We start from the raw sequence: 13,048 nt of genomic DNA, 5'->3' as shown, positions 1-13,048 counted from the left end.
CAGACATCACATGTGCGTCAAGCGTGGCTTCCTGTACGAGCATAAACCGATCGGCCCATAGCACCAACACAACACAGCTTGCAAATTACTGTCTTTCCAGTTGTCAGTCCAATGTCCCTAATTGTTTGCGACGACAGAAATTTGAACTCGTTGTTCGCAGGATAAAGGAATAAACTCGGGGTGCGCCAATCACGCAAGGGGGTACACACCGACCTTCGTATCTTAAACACTTGCTCATGTGCGCGCTTACCCACCAACCTTCTTTTATTCCGTGTCCTTATGTCAGGCCTACACCTTCGTATGACCAGAAAGATTGCCAGCATCGGCGTACACTAAAATGTCACGTAAATTTATATGAAGAAGAAAATCTATAAACAGAGTTTCTCTCGAGCAGACATCATGACAGCGGACTTGTCATCCTTAAGGCTATAATTGTATTTCAGTCTTTCAGAAAACAAGCCTGCTTGTCGAAACGCCGCCTCGAAACAACTTTGCTAAAACTACTGATTAAGCGAGTTGGTTCATGATTATTTTCAGTGTTTGTGTGTGTGTAAACAGCGATTAAAGAATGGGAACAACCCCTGTTCACAGGTTTTTTACTGCAAGCTTCCATCCTCCCCTTTCTGACGTTTCTTACAAAAAAGTATAGGGACACTAAGTTAATAGACTGATAAATGAGTACCTGATAATTCTCTATCGTTCCTGTTCCGATCATACGACTATTAGAACAGAAAAAATTAAGACTAGGTTTAATGTTCTGAGTTTGGCGAACAATCTTCGACACGTGCACGTCGCTTTATGTTGCGTCGCTCCTTGTGTACTTGGCCGCATTGGCTGAGAACATTTCTTTGAAACTTGCTACTTCAGACCTTGCATCTACTAACACAGCAGTCTTAGACATTACCTGAGGCCGTCAAAGTATGACGTCACTGCTAGCCGATGCGCGAGAACTTAAGGGTAGCATCGCCACCTTTACAATCTCTTATAGTTTCGAGAATTCCTTCGCTCACCGGACGTCCTCTCGTAGTACGGGTGATGTTGATAGAATTGACTTACTCCTAAATTGTTATTATGTTCAGAGTCATTTAAAATTAAGTGCGAATATAAAAGGATTAATATAACATTCGTCCACTGACGTAACTGCGTACCTGCAGCGTTAGAGCGCCATTCGCCTCGGCGAGGGCTTTCATCTCGAAAAAATCTTTCTTTAGCTTCTCTAGCTGTGAATGCAAATTACTGTTCATTTCTTTCAGCCTGCTGCACTTCCGCCGCAACGTCTTAGTTGCCGCGACCAGGGAGCGCATCTTCTTCAAACCGATCGACGTTTGCGACGTCATGGAGCGCCGCACTGGCCTCTTCTGGTGTTCCCCTTGTATAACTGAACTACAGTCCTCCATGTTGTCCTGACTTGATGGAAAATGCAACCACTCGGCCTCTTGTGCAGTTTCAATTGGGTTTTCAGAACTATATACTTCCCCAGGCTCCGCTGATGCTCGCTCTTCTTGAGAAGAATCTGCGTTGGACGTTCCCCTGTTAAGCCGAAAAAATAGCGAAGCATGACAGATATATTGTCCCGCTAAACGCATAAGGGAATACTGCTAACATTATTCTTATCCGTTGTTGTGTTAGACTTCAAGTTTTACTTACAGTATTTTTACTTGTATGGGTGCCAGCGTTGTTTCCCCCTGCGTTCGTTTTAGCCGCTTTTTCCGCGGCATTGGATCTTGCCCACGTGGATCAGGAGAAGCGGGAAATAAGGAAGGCACGGCTGTGGGCTTCAACATCTTCCTTTTCGTCACTGTTCTGTAATCTTCAGCGGTAAAATGCAGGCTGCATACCTTCGACCGGTCGCTGGGCTCCCAGCGATGCTTTCCTGAACCTTCATCAAAGGTAAAGGCGTATACGCATGGCTAGCAAGATTGCAAAATAACAGTCCATAACACCTTTTTTGTAATTAATTTTTCCAAAATGTAACAAGCCAAATGGGGAGGTTAAGAAAAAGCATAGCCACGATTTTATTCTGGGGAAGTACCTGTATACCCATTTAGTGCATTTTCATATTTTCTCGCAGCCTTTGTAAATGTCTTTTTAGATGACTACATTCGTCGATTGATGTTTAGTGATGGTACGTGGTCGAGTCCAGTGGCATACTTGAAGCCCTTTATTCGAAGAGCTCATTGGCTATACAAGGTTTCATAACAAAGCTGAATTTCCTAATGGCTGCTCAGTAACGAAGCGCGACCCAATACGACAGAGCCGAAACCGAGGCGCACTTGAGCGCCTTGGTCTTGGTTTAGAGCGCAAACCTCTAACCTGTACAATGACTCCGCCGTTGACGACGATGACTTCAGTGGTTTTTGTTCTTTTGCATTCTCCAAAACGAATCTTTGTCATGCATGATGTAATCTCAGATGCAGCACGCACATAAATAGAGTATCTGTCGCTGATTATTCCAGGTTCCTCATTTCGGTTTCACCGGCTGGGTCTCTTAACCCTCACAGAGCCGATGGGCTCATTGCACGAAGGACTTCAATTATGTCATTATACCCGACCGCCTGCCAGCCCTATATAGAGTGAACAGTTAATCGCCACATTTCGTTACCGGCGTAACGTTTCTAATTACCTTAAGTAAGCTTATACAGAAACGAACAAAGCTGTATGGGAAGATAGAGGTTTGAGATGAGAAATACATTTGACCAAATTCGGTCGCTAACTTCAGTGACACCCAGTGTTCAAGAGTTGTCCATCGCTAAACACACACACACACACACACACACACACACACACACACACACACACACACAGAGAGAGACAAACTGTGGAGGCAGCACGTAAATATTTCATATCATTAATTTTTTTATGGATTTCGGCGGCATTTGTTGAGGCAGCCTTCGGGAAGGGTGCTCGAACCCCTCGCAACCCACCGCTACGCATTTTTACATAATTTACAGATTTCGTATATTTACTTTTTTCTTGTGTGCTATATTTAAATTTCTTGGCACTATTTGTGGAGCCTGCCATATTAGCCGCGGTACTTTAAAAAAGCTTTCATGTTTTTTAGCTCAGTGAATTAGCATAACACACGGAAATAAAGTTTACTAAAGCACCCTGGTGCTTCTTGCTAGCTTGCAACTCGTTCTGAATTGAAACGACTCTCAAAAACACAAGACTCACCTTTTCTTCCAATTGCCTCGATCCATTCTTCCCGTATGTCTGTGGCAGGAAACTCGTGAAAACTTACTTTACTTTGTTTGCCTTGTTCCGATTTGCAATATGGCACGCAGCAATACACCATACTTACATTTGAGGTGTCAGCTCATCTAAAAAAAAAAACTGCACGCGGCCACTATTAGAGCTGACTACTGCAGCTATCTGCCGTCTGCAAGTTTCTGCACACGACCTACTGTGTTTCTGCGTATCTTCTGCAATTTGTGTATGCGTATCGTCTGGAACCATCGTGATTCAGTGTGAACAATGAATGCCTAACAATAGTTTTTTTATCTCGTTGGACTACGTTTTCATTCAAGAAATATTTTCATAATAAATTTTCCTTCATTTGTAGAAAAGTTCCCGTCTGCTTGCCACTGTGACCCTTTGTGTGCTTTTTTTACGGTTCTATTTCTGCTTCAAACGTCCACACGAATGCAGCCAACTCTGACGAGGAATCATATCGCTTTATTTGCCATATTTTACACATTCATACACAATTCATGCACAATAAGAACGATTTGCACTGCCACAGCGATGGCTGAAGCAGACGACAGCGAACAGGTGCTGCCTAGCGCCACGCCGCTCGTAGGTGACGGCCCTAGCGGCAGAAGGTATGAACTAGAACGTGGGCGCTGGAAGAGGTGCTCTCTGGGCAGGTCAGGAGTGTAGTAGGTCATGTTCCCGACATTGCAGTGTTGCTGCCATACTCGCGAACCTTTTTAAATTAAAGCACGCAATCATGTCTTATAGTGCGCCATACTAAACTTAAAAAGAGTGCGCCGGTACATGAGATCACGAAGCGCGGTCCACGCCATCACAAGAGCAATTAGATAAAGGAAACAAAGAAAACAAAAATGTATAAAATATTTTGTCTCAATACGATCCGCAATTCAGTTTCCTGCAGCGGCTTTTGGCTCTGTATGAACGGCCAAGCCAGTGCCAAGCCAAGCTTGCTTCCCTGATCAGCTGTTTGTTTCCATCGAAAATTCAACAGTGAACTGGCAATTTGTTTAGATGATATTGCTAAAGGGCTTGAAATTGAATATTTCTCTACGTACTACTGCTGTACTTTTCCTCTCTGTTTCCTGATCACAGTGATGAGATTGAGGAGGTTACAATTTAGAAAACAGCAAGTGCAGCTCAAGCATTGCTAGTATCGCTGTTTCGGTAATAAAATGTTACAAAGATTTTGCCCCGCGACCTGCTTGCCGTGTTCGAGCTCCCAGTAGAAATTTACGGTGCCGCGTTTGAAAGAGTTGAATAAAATTGCAATATTACGACAGAAAGGCTCTGAAGCAACTTCGAATTTTATCAGGCCTACACCTCCCACACCTAGGCGAGTAAAACTCGTCGATATTATCTTGCAAAGCTGTGTATAATATTTAAAACACATTCTTTAGCCCACGATGAATTGTTCTCTCGTGTGGCTTCTCCATTTGGAACTGTCATGTTAACTTACAAAGGCAACTTTCCGTATTTAGTCTCTTTAGATGTTGCAAAAGCTTTACACGTGGTGTGTATGCCATACTGATAATTCTCCTCGTAACCTGGGTCCGCCTCTTTAAACAGCGTCACATTTTATTGTTCGCAATTGTGTTTGTTTTATACTGTAAGCGAGCTGTGTGATTTCATCAATATTCACGAGTGTTCCCTGACTATATAAACACGTGCGTCTTATTTGGTGCGGTGCACGTTTGTATGTAGCAAAAAATGTAATTTCGTCAGCGTGTGTCTGCATACACTTGCATGCCCTGCAGTACGTGTACATAATTAATGCAGTAAGGACTGCAATGCATAGCCTTGCATGGGACATATATTCCATGCACCCTCAGAGAAATGTTGTTTGTTATGAGCCTACTGTTTATCATTACATTTTTTTTTTCGTTAAAGTTTTATCTCCATATAAAGCAGCTGTATACAGGCACGAGCTTCAGCAGCTTCCTCGTTGTTCCATTTTAAATAAAAACACCAAGCCTACCCGAATCAATGATCTGTTTGCTATCATTACTGTTATGTGTTCTACGATGTACACAAGGACAGTAGTATACAAAAAATAGGGAGGGAATTGAATGCCCTGCCTGCATGGCTGCGCCGTTTCACAAGATCAGGCGCTGCGCTGTGAAGCTTCCTACCGGCCTGCAGAAATTCAAGGGAGCGTACAATAGCGTGGTTCAAGAGGACTTGTGGGGAATACTAGACAAACTGGGTGTAAAAGATGGAGTCACTAATCGTTTAAAGGAAATCTATAAAACTAACAAGGTAGTTAAAAAGTGAGAAAAACAGGTATCCAAGCCCACAGTGGTGAAACGTGGACTTAGGCAGGCGTGCCCGCTGTCACCCTTCTTATTCATGATGTACCTACAAGGATTAGAGGCCAAATTAGAGGCAAGGGGACTTGGCTTCAACCTCTCTTTAGCCAAACAAGGAAAACTCATTGATCAGGCACTACCAGCATTAATCTACGCAGATGATATAGTGCTAATGGCCGACAACAAGGAAGATTTGCAGAGGTTGATGGACATCTGCGGTATTGAGGAAGATAGGTTAGATTTTAGATTCAGTTAGGAAAAATCAGTAGTCATGATTTTTAATGATAACAAAGGTAGTGAGCTTAGAATACAGGAAGTCACGCTAGAGATAACAGATAAATACAAATAACTGGGCGTACGGATAAGCAATGGGACTGAGTACCTGAGGGAACACGAAATATGCGTGACGACTAAAGATAACAGGAACGCAGCAGTGATGAAAAATAGGGCACTGTGGAATTACAGTAGGTATAATGTTGTGAGAGAAATATGGAAAGAGGTCATGGTTCCTGGGCTGACGTTCGGCAACGCGGTCTTGTGCATGAGGTCAGAAGTTCAAGCAAGATTAGAAATTAGGCAACGTGAAATATGTAGGCTTGCTTTAGGAGCTCACGGGAATACACCAAACCAGGGAGTACAAGGTGATATGGGATGGACATCATTTGATGGCAGGGAAGCTAGCAGCAAGATAAAATTTGACAAGCGATTGAGAGAAATGGGGGAGGAGCGTTGGGCTATGAAGGTTTTCAGCTACTTGTACATGAAGAATGTCAATACAAAATGGAGGAAGCGAACCAGGAAATTGACTGGTAAATACTTAGAAAACAGCAGGTGGCCAAACTAGAAAGAACTATCGGTTAAAAAGGAACTGCAGGAAACGGAGACTGACATGTGGAGAATTGGCGTGATTAAGAAGTCCGCACTAGAGATCTATCGAACTTTTAAGCAGGAAATTGCCAAAGAAAGAATCTATGATAATACTCAGGGTAGTTCTCTACTGTTTGAGGCCAGGACGGGAGTATTGCGAACCAAGACATATCGGGCCAAATACGAAGAGGTAGACACAATATGCAGTGCGTGCGAAGAGAAAGAAAAAACTGCCGAACATTGATAATGTTCTGTAAAGGGCTTCACCTTATAGTTCAAGATGATGGCGCAGAGTTTTTCAAAGCACTGGTGTTTAGGGACAGGGAGGGCAAAATAGACTTTAAGCGGGTAGACTTAACTAGAAGGAGGTTATCTGATTGGTGGCTAAAGTCAAGGCACGATTGAAAATTAAACCCTTCACTTCAAGGTACCCATCCAACTTTACTATTTAAAGGGAAAAAAAATCTAGTGGTTAGTTCACTAAGCATTACGGCTAGGTGACGTTAGCCGCCACCCGATTTAAAGGGTACGGCCACATCCATCCATCTATCCAGCCAAGAATATGCTCTCTGGCTTGTTGCTCCAGGCCTAGGATTTTCTGGCCTCACCGTTGAATTGTTTGCTCGGGTTGTGGCTTGCAAACATTGCGGTTTTGGGCTTCGTATCATCTTGTTCCGTCATCATGTCCTCCAAGTGGAGGACATGTCGCAGTGTGAGGAGGGAGTACGACAAGGCGCTGATAGAATGAGCTATCAGTCTTACCAGGCAGGCGGTTGAGAGCGCACCGAGGCAGCTGACGCACACCAGCACTATCCGCTTCCTGTATAATACAGGCCAGGGAATTATAGAAACACAGAGCAGAAATCAACTCTTGTGCCTCTCTCATGCATTCACAAGGCGGAACCTGCTTCGAACACTGAGGACCGAGCTAAGCAACACCATGCGTGACGATAAATCATGGTCTCCTATTGCAATAATGATTAAGGCACGCATGCAACTTAAACCATTGTCACGCAAGATGAATTCACAACACCATCGAAGTGAACCCAAGGCACGTGCTGATTATTATGTACGGTACTAGCACTAAATTCATGCAGACGTTTAGTTGGCGCTGCAGTAGGCCTAGTTGAAGGAATGGCCACAGCTACTTCTGTGATGGAGAACGGGCTCATTAACATCTTCATGTAGATTAAAACGGCTTACCCCGAAATGGCTGGGAGTGTCACGCTATCCCTAGCAGTGGCACATGCAGTTGCATATTTAACGATTACAGAAATGGCGTACCGATTTCCAAAGCACCTATCAATACTTCTGTCAAGGCGTAGCACCAAACACTTTATCGCACATTTCGGGAAACATTCCTTTTTCTCCCAATCTGGTGGCTAGGCATGACTACGCCCAAGAATAAGCATGTTATTATGTATGTCGGAGGTATTTTCATCTGATCCTTGAAAAATTATTTCCCTAAACCCATGGAAAAAAAAGAAAAATGGAATTCGCACCTGTCATCACATTGCACCCCATCACAGGAATGGGATCAGATTGGCCTGGCGCTCAATACTCCCTTACGCTTAATCCTAGAGCTCGGTCTGGCACCAGCTCCAGACAAAACCATTTATAATCTCCTGTCTGGCACATCTGCTTTACTCTGCTCTCTCTCAACCAGAGTGCACCATGTACCTGAGGTTCACCCCTGGTGGATCTTTTTCACTGTTTGTGAATTGCACACAAAGCCCTTACTGGTAGATCCTATTCCCAATTCTTCACTATTATCACGGGAGGCCACTCTTTGGGCAGCTTACATCACGACATGTGCGTGTCATGATGTCAGTGCCGTCTTTTTCAGAGTCGGCGCCGTCTTTTCTTTCTCTTTTGCTCCTTCCTTGTCCTGTGTTTCTGGTGTTGCGCTGCAAACAAGTGAAGATGTTAAAGAACACCAGATCTTCAAAATTTGCTTCTCATTAATATATCGTGGTTTTGGGAATTAAAACCCCAGATATATTGAAAGAAAATGCATGAAAAGGGAAGGATGATATTGGAAACTGGCAAAAAAGGGATGACATACTTCTTAAGCTATGCTGCCATTGAGATTTTCAGCTGTTCACGCAATTCTCACACGTAGCTTTGATGCAGCTATGCACATATCACACAAGCATGCTGACTGTACAGTTAGTATAACTGCAACCTTCATGTACCCAGCCTTCATGTACCCTCTATGACATTTCAGAACATCTGAGTCAGTGTTAGCATCAAGTTATGTTCTTCATGCTGAGGAACCAGTGTGATGAGTTACCATTTCTACAGAATGAAGCCCTGTCTACCTGGAACAAGCTGCAAGATATATAACTAAACGGCCCTTTTCAGGGCCAGTCAATCTCTGTCCGGCTTGGATGCACCAACTGATTGCCTTTATCATCAACCCTCAATAAAACTAGCAAATGTTTGTACATGTGCAAGCAGTGTCATTCAATATCTTAGGAAATGCTTGTGAAGCAATTTCAAGGAGAGTCGTTTTTCTAATCTCATAGTGAGGCATTAGGAACACCTTAGTCACACCAAATGCCATTATTCAATGAGAGGAACAAGAGAAATATTTCACTGGGAACTATGAAGTAAACAAAAAAACAAATGTTTTCAGATACTGTGAGATCATTTCATAAAAAAGCTCAGAAGTTGCTATGTGTGGCCACATTCAATCTGTGCAAGCATTGTGTGGTTACAAAATTCTGTACCAAACATAGGTTCAGCTTTCTGGAATAGATCGCGCTGCACAAGCTAGCTCAGTGCATGCACTTCTGTACCCTGCCAAAGAATATTTTTACCACCAGTATGTTGTAACGTGAAGTGAAATGGTGATTGCATACTAGGGCGCGCCCTGCAGGACCCCAATAAAGTTGTTTCACTTGATCGGTTGGTGTGCTGTAAGCAGAACATTTCCAAGAAAAATCGTATAGTTTGGAGGAGGACTTAAGCAAGGAAAGGTGTAGATAAAACAGTGGATTCACTGGCATTATCCTCACCAAGTATAACATTGTTTTTCTGGTGAAGCTTTGTGTCTGAACAGCGAGCAGGATAAGCTGGTAAAAACATGCAAAATGGGAAGTCTAGCACAGCAATCTGTGCAGTACTGCTCATTTCATGGAGCATTAATTTCACAGGCTTTGCTCATTGTTAGCGTTAAGCCTATATTATGTCCACTGCAGGGTGGAAGCCCAATCAATGTTCCCTGTCCTGTATGAGCCAATTTCATATTATGGCTGATAATTTCTCGATCTCATTGGAACTAATCACCTGCCACCCTCTGCTACATTTCATGTGTCCTAATATAAATTAATTGACATTACTGACCTGTCATCCATCTTTTTTTCTCATTCCCAACTAATGCATTCATTTTTGATAAACTCTGCTTTCTTCCCATGTCTTAATATTATGCTAGCCTTTTTTCATTTTTCTGAAACATTATCTTTGCTCAGAAGCTAGAAGTTATCAGAAAGAACATAACGACATTCTACCTCCTGAGCATATGGCATCATCAATACAAAAATGTAATAATAGTGAGAAAACATCCTATCTATATAAGAGGCCCTAAAATACTGCAGGAGGCAACAAATAAACTGGTATTTGTATAAAGGCAGTGACAAAAACTTTGACTACTGTCACTTATTCTGATTCTTGGGACATCTTTTTTAGTACATCATAACACATAATTACACATTTACACAATTTACACAGAGGAATTGCCACCACGTACATTGAGGCCACCCTTCAAAAGTCATGTGACCACAAGGATGAGGTAAGCCTTAAAAACCAGATTAAAAGACTAAAGGATGCGGATATCCCAACAGCACCATCACACCCGTGTGCTAAACCCTCCTGTGTGAGCGCCCGCATGCGCACTATAGCGTAGCGGCCTATCTAATCGGCAGCGCCACCTGCGGCGCCTTTACTCAGATAAACTCCAAGCCCAAGCGAGGGCCGGGGACACGTTTTTTCAATCTCGCTCCCGCCTCCGGCGCGGTCGGCACGTTTTCATGTTCGAATAAAGCGCATTCCTCTCGTTCACAACGCCTCTCAGCCTTCATGCCTAGCCCGCCCAGCCCTCACAACTGGCGCAGTCGACTCCGAACCATGCCTGGAACGTCGCCTTTTGCCCGCCTCGTGAAGTGATCCGCCGGACTAGCCGCGCGGCGCTCCGTCCTGTGTTTACCGTCCGCCGCCCGATACGCCTTTCGGCCGCTTCGTCCGAGTCATTTCGTGCCTTTGCCTTTTGTTTCGCCGACCGTCGTGCTGACGCCCACCCGCCCGATGAAGTAGCTCGCCTGCAGAGCCGAACCAACTTGACCTGCCCGCCTTTTTCGTCTCTCGTGAGTCTTGTGCTCCTTCTGCTAATTTCTTGTGAACGCCATGCCGCTTGTGAACTGGAACGAGGCTACGCCTGAGGACCTCGCCGGCTTTACAGCAGACTTCCTCCGTGAAGAGTTGGTTCGCCGAAACCTGGACGCTACGGGGCCGAAGGAAGAAGTGATCAATCGTCTCCTCGCCGATATAGCCCAAAACCGCTCAATGACGCCTTTGTCGCCTTCCCCAGATTCCTCAGCGTCCAGCCAGCGCCCGAACACTACGCCGCTTCCTTCGAGCTTCGATGCAGCCCAAAGTACCGAGTTGCTGACGGGTTTACTTCAACAGCTCCTTCAAGTGTCACAACGCGCTGCAGCGCCAGTTCAGGTCACGACCCTTCCAGACCTGTCCGCATCGCTTCCTACATTTAATGGAGACGGCAGCATTTCAGCGTCCCACTGGATTGAAGAGTTGGAACGAACTCGAAACCTAGCTTCGTGGGAGCCTTCAACCGTACTCGCCGTCGCTCTGGGAAAGCTCCGTGGAGCAGCCGCGGATTGGAAAGCAGTCATTGGCCGTCAGTGTCCCACCTGGGAAGCCTTCAGGCAAGCTTTCTTGGATCAATTCAGCGCCAAGCAAACCTTACTACAGTGGCAACAAGCTGTTACTTGTCGCGTGCAAGCGCACGGAGAGAACCTGGTCCACTATTCTTTGGCGAAGTTGAAGCTCATTTCGGGATGCCCAGTCACTCTTACCGACACTCAGCGCATAGAGTACGCCCTTCAGGGCATTTCCGACGAGAACCTGGCCACTACTATAGCAGCACAACGGCCAGAAACCGTCGCCGCCTATATGGACATCGTAACGCAGCTTGACCAAACATTGAGCCACTTGTCTCGTCGACTCCCACGCCCAGGGTATTCAAGCACCAAACTAGTAATGCCAAGCCCACAGGTGCCCCACCACAGTGAAGAGGGCACGAATGTTCAGGCGGTACCAGACAAAACAAGACAGCCGCAGCGAATCGCAGCCCTACCACCAGACCAACAAGAGGCTCGGTACCTGACCATCTCTACGAGGCACGGCGCTCCTGCCTACCGTTCTGGCCAGAACTTGGCCGAAGCCGTGTGTTTTCAATGCCGCCAAAAAGGACATCTAGCTTCAAAGTGCCCATCCAGAGCTACTGCCACACAGTCTACAACGCATCCTTCGCCAGCTCTTCACAGCACACTTTCCGAGACCCTTGATGGATCGCTGGTCCAATGCGCCCTTGTAAACGCCACAATTGCTGGAAGCGGCCAAGTGGACGCATTTCCAGACAGTGGTTCCAAGGTGACACTTGTTTCTCGTCACCTTGTCAGATCTTTGCCCCTCCTGCCCTGGACCAGACCCCCTCTAGTTGTCGTTGGAGGAACGACAGTGGCTCCTGCTGGTGCTATCTGCTTGAAGATCTCTGTGGGACCCATCACCGGTTTGGTGGAAGCCGCCGTCCTCGATAACAATGCCATGCCACTTATATTGGGGGAAGACTGGTTTGCTGCCAGTCACGCACAGTTGGTGTTCCAGCCACCCATGCCAACTGAAATTCGTCATCCCACCACAGGAACAAGTGTGCGGTGCTATGAGCGACTGTTGCCCAGGATGTCGAACGCTGTTATGATCCAGGGGTCATCTTTCAATTACCATGTATCTGGACACCACAGCTCAGCAGGCCTCCAGCGAATGCCACTCCCAGGCCCAGATGAACCCCCGTGGTTAGCACTATCTTGTCAATATGAGGTTTCAAACACCAACGGCCCGTCTTCTGAATGCAGGCGAGGTGCTTCTTCAACAATAGAGGTTTGCATTGACCCATCCTTGCCTGCCGCTCAGGTTGGTAGCCATTTGCCAGCACATCAACAACGGGAAATCACGAGCATTCTTTCGAAGCACGCTGAAGTATTCGCTCGTGAAGAGGATGACTTAGGTCTGTACGAGGGTGTTGAACACTCAATCGACCTTCTTCCCGATGCTGTGCCATACAGTCGATCCCCTTACCGTTACTCTGCTGCAGACCGTCGTTTTCTTGAGGCTCAAATAAGCACACTCCTTCAGCAAGGCATCATTCTACCAGCCTTAGGACCTTGGGCATTCCCCGCAGTGGTTGTCAGCCGAGGTAGCAAGAAGCGCCTTTGTGTTAACTATGTGCCCCTAAACAAGATGACTGTGAACGTCGTGCAACCACTTCCACATGCGGATGACATCATGGATGACATTGCTGGGTCACAGTACTTCGCCTGCCTTGACCTAAAGTTTGCTTACTGGCAAGTTCGCGTTCGTAAGGA

The sequence above is a fragment of the Rhipicephalus microplus genome, chromosome 3 (genome assembly GCF_043290135.1).
Source record: "Rhipicephalus microplus isolate Deutch F79 chromosome 3, USDA_Rmic, whole genome shotgun sequence".
Lineage (NCBI taxonomy): Eukaryota > Metazoa > Arthropoda > Arachnida > Ixodida > Ixodidae > Rhipicephalus > Rhipicephalus microplus.
The sequence above is the reverse complement of the archived record's forward strand: the minus strand, read 5'-3'. Positions refer to the sequence as shown.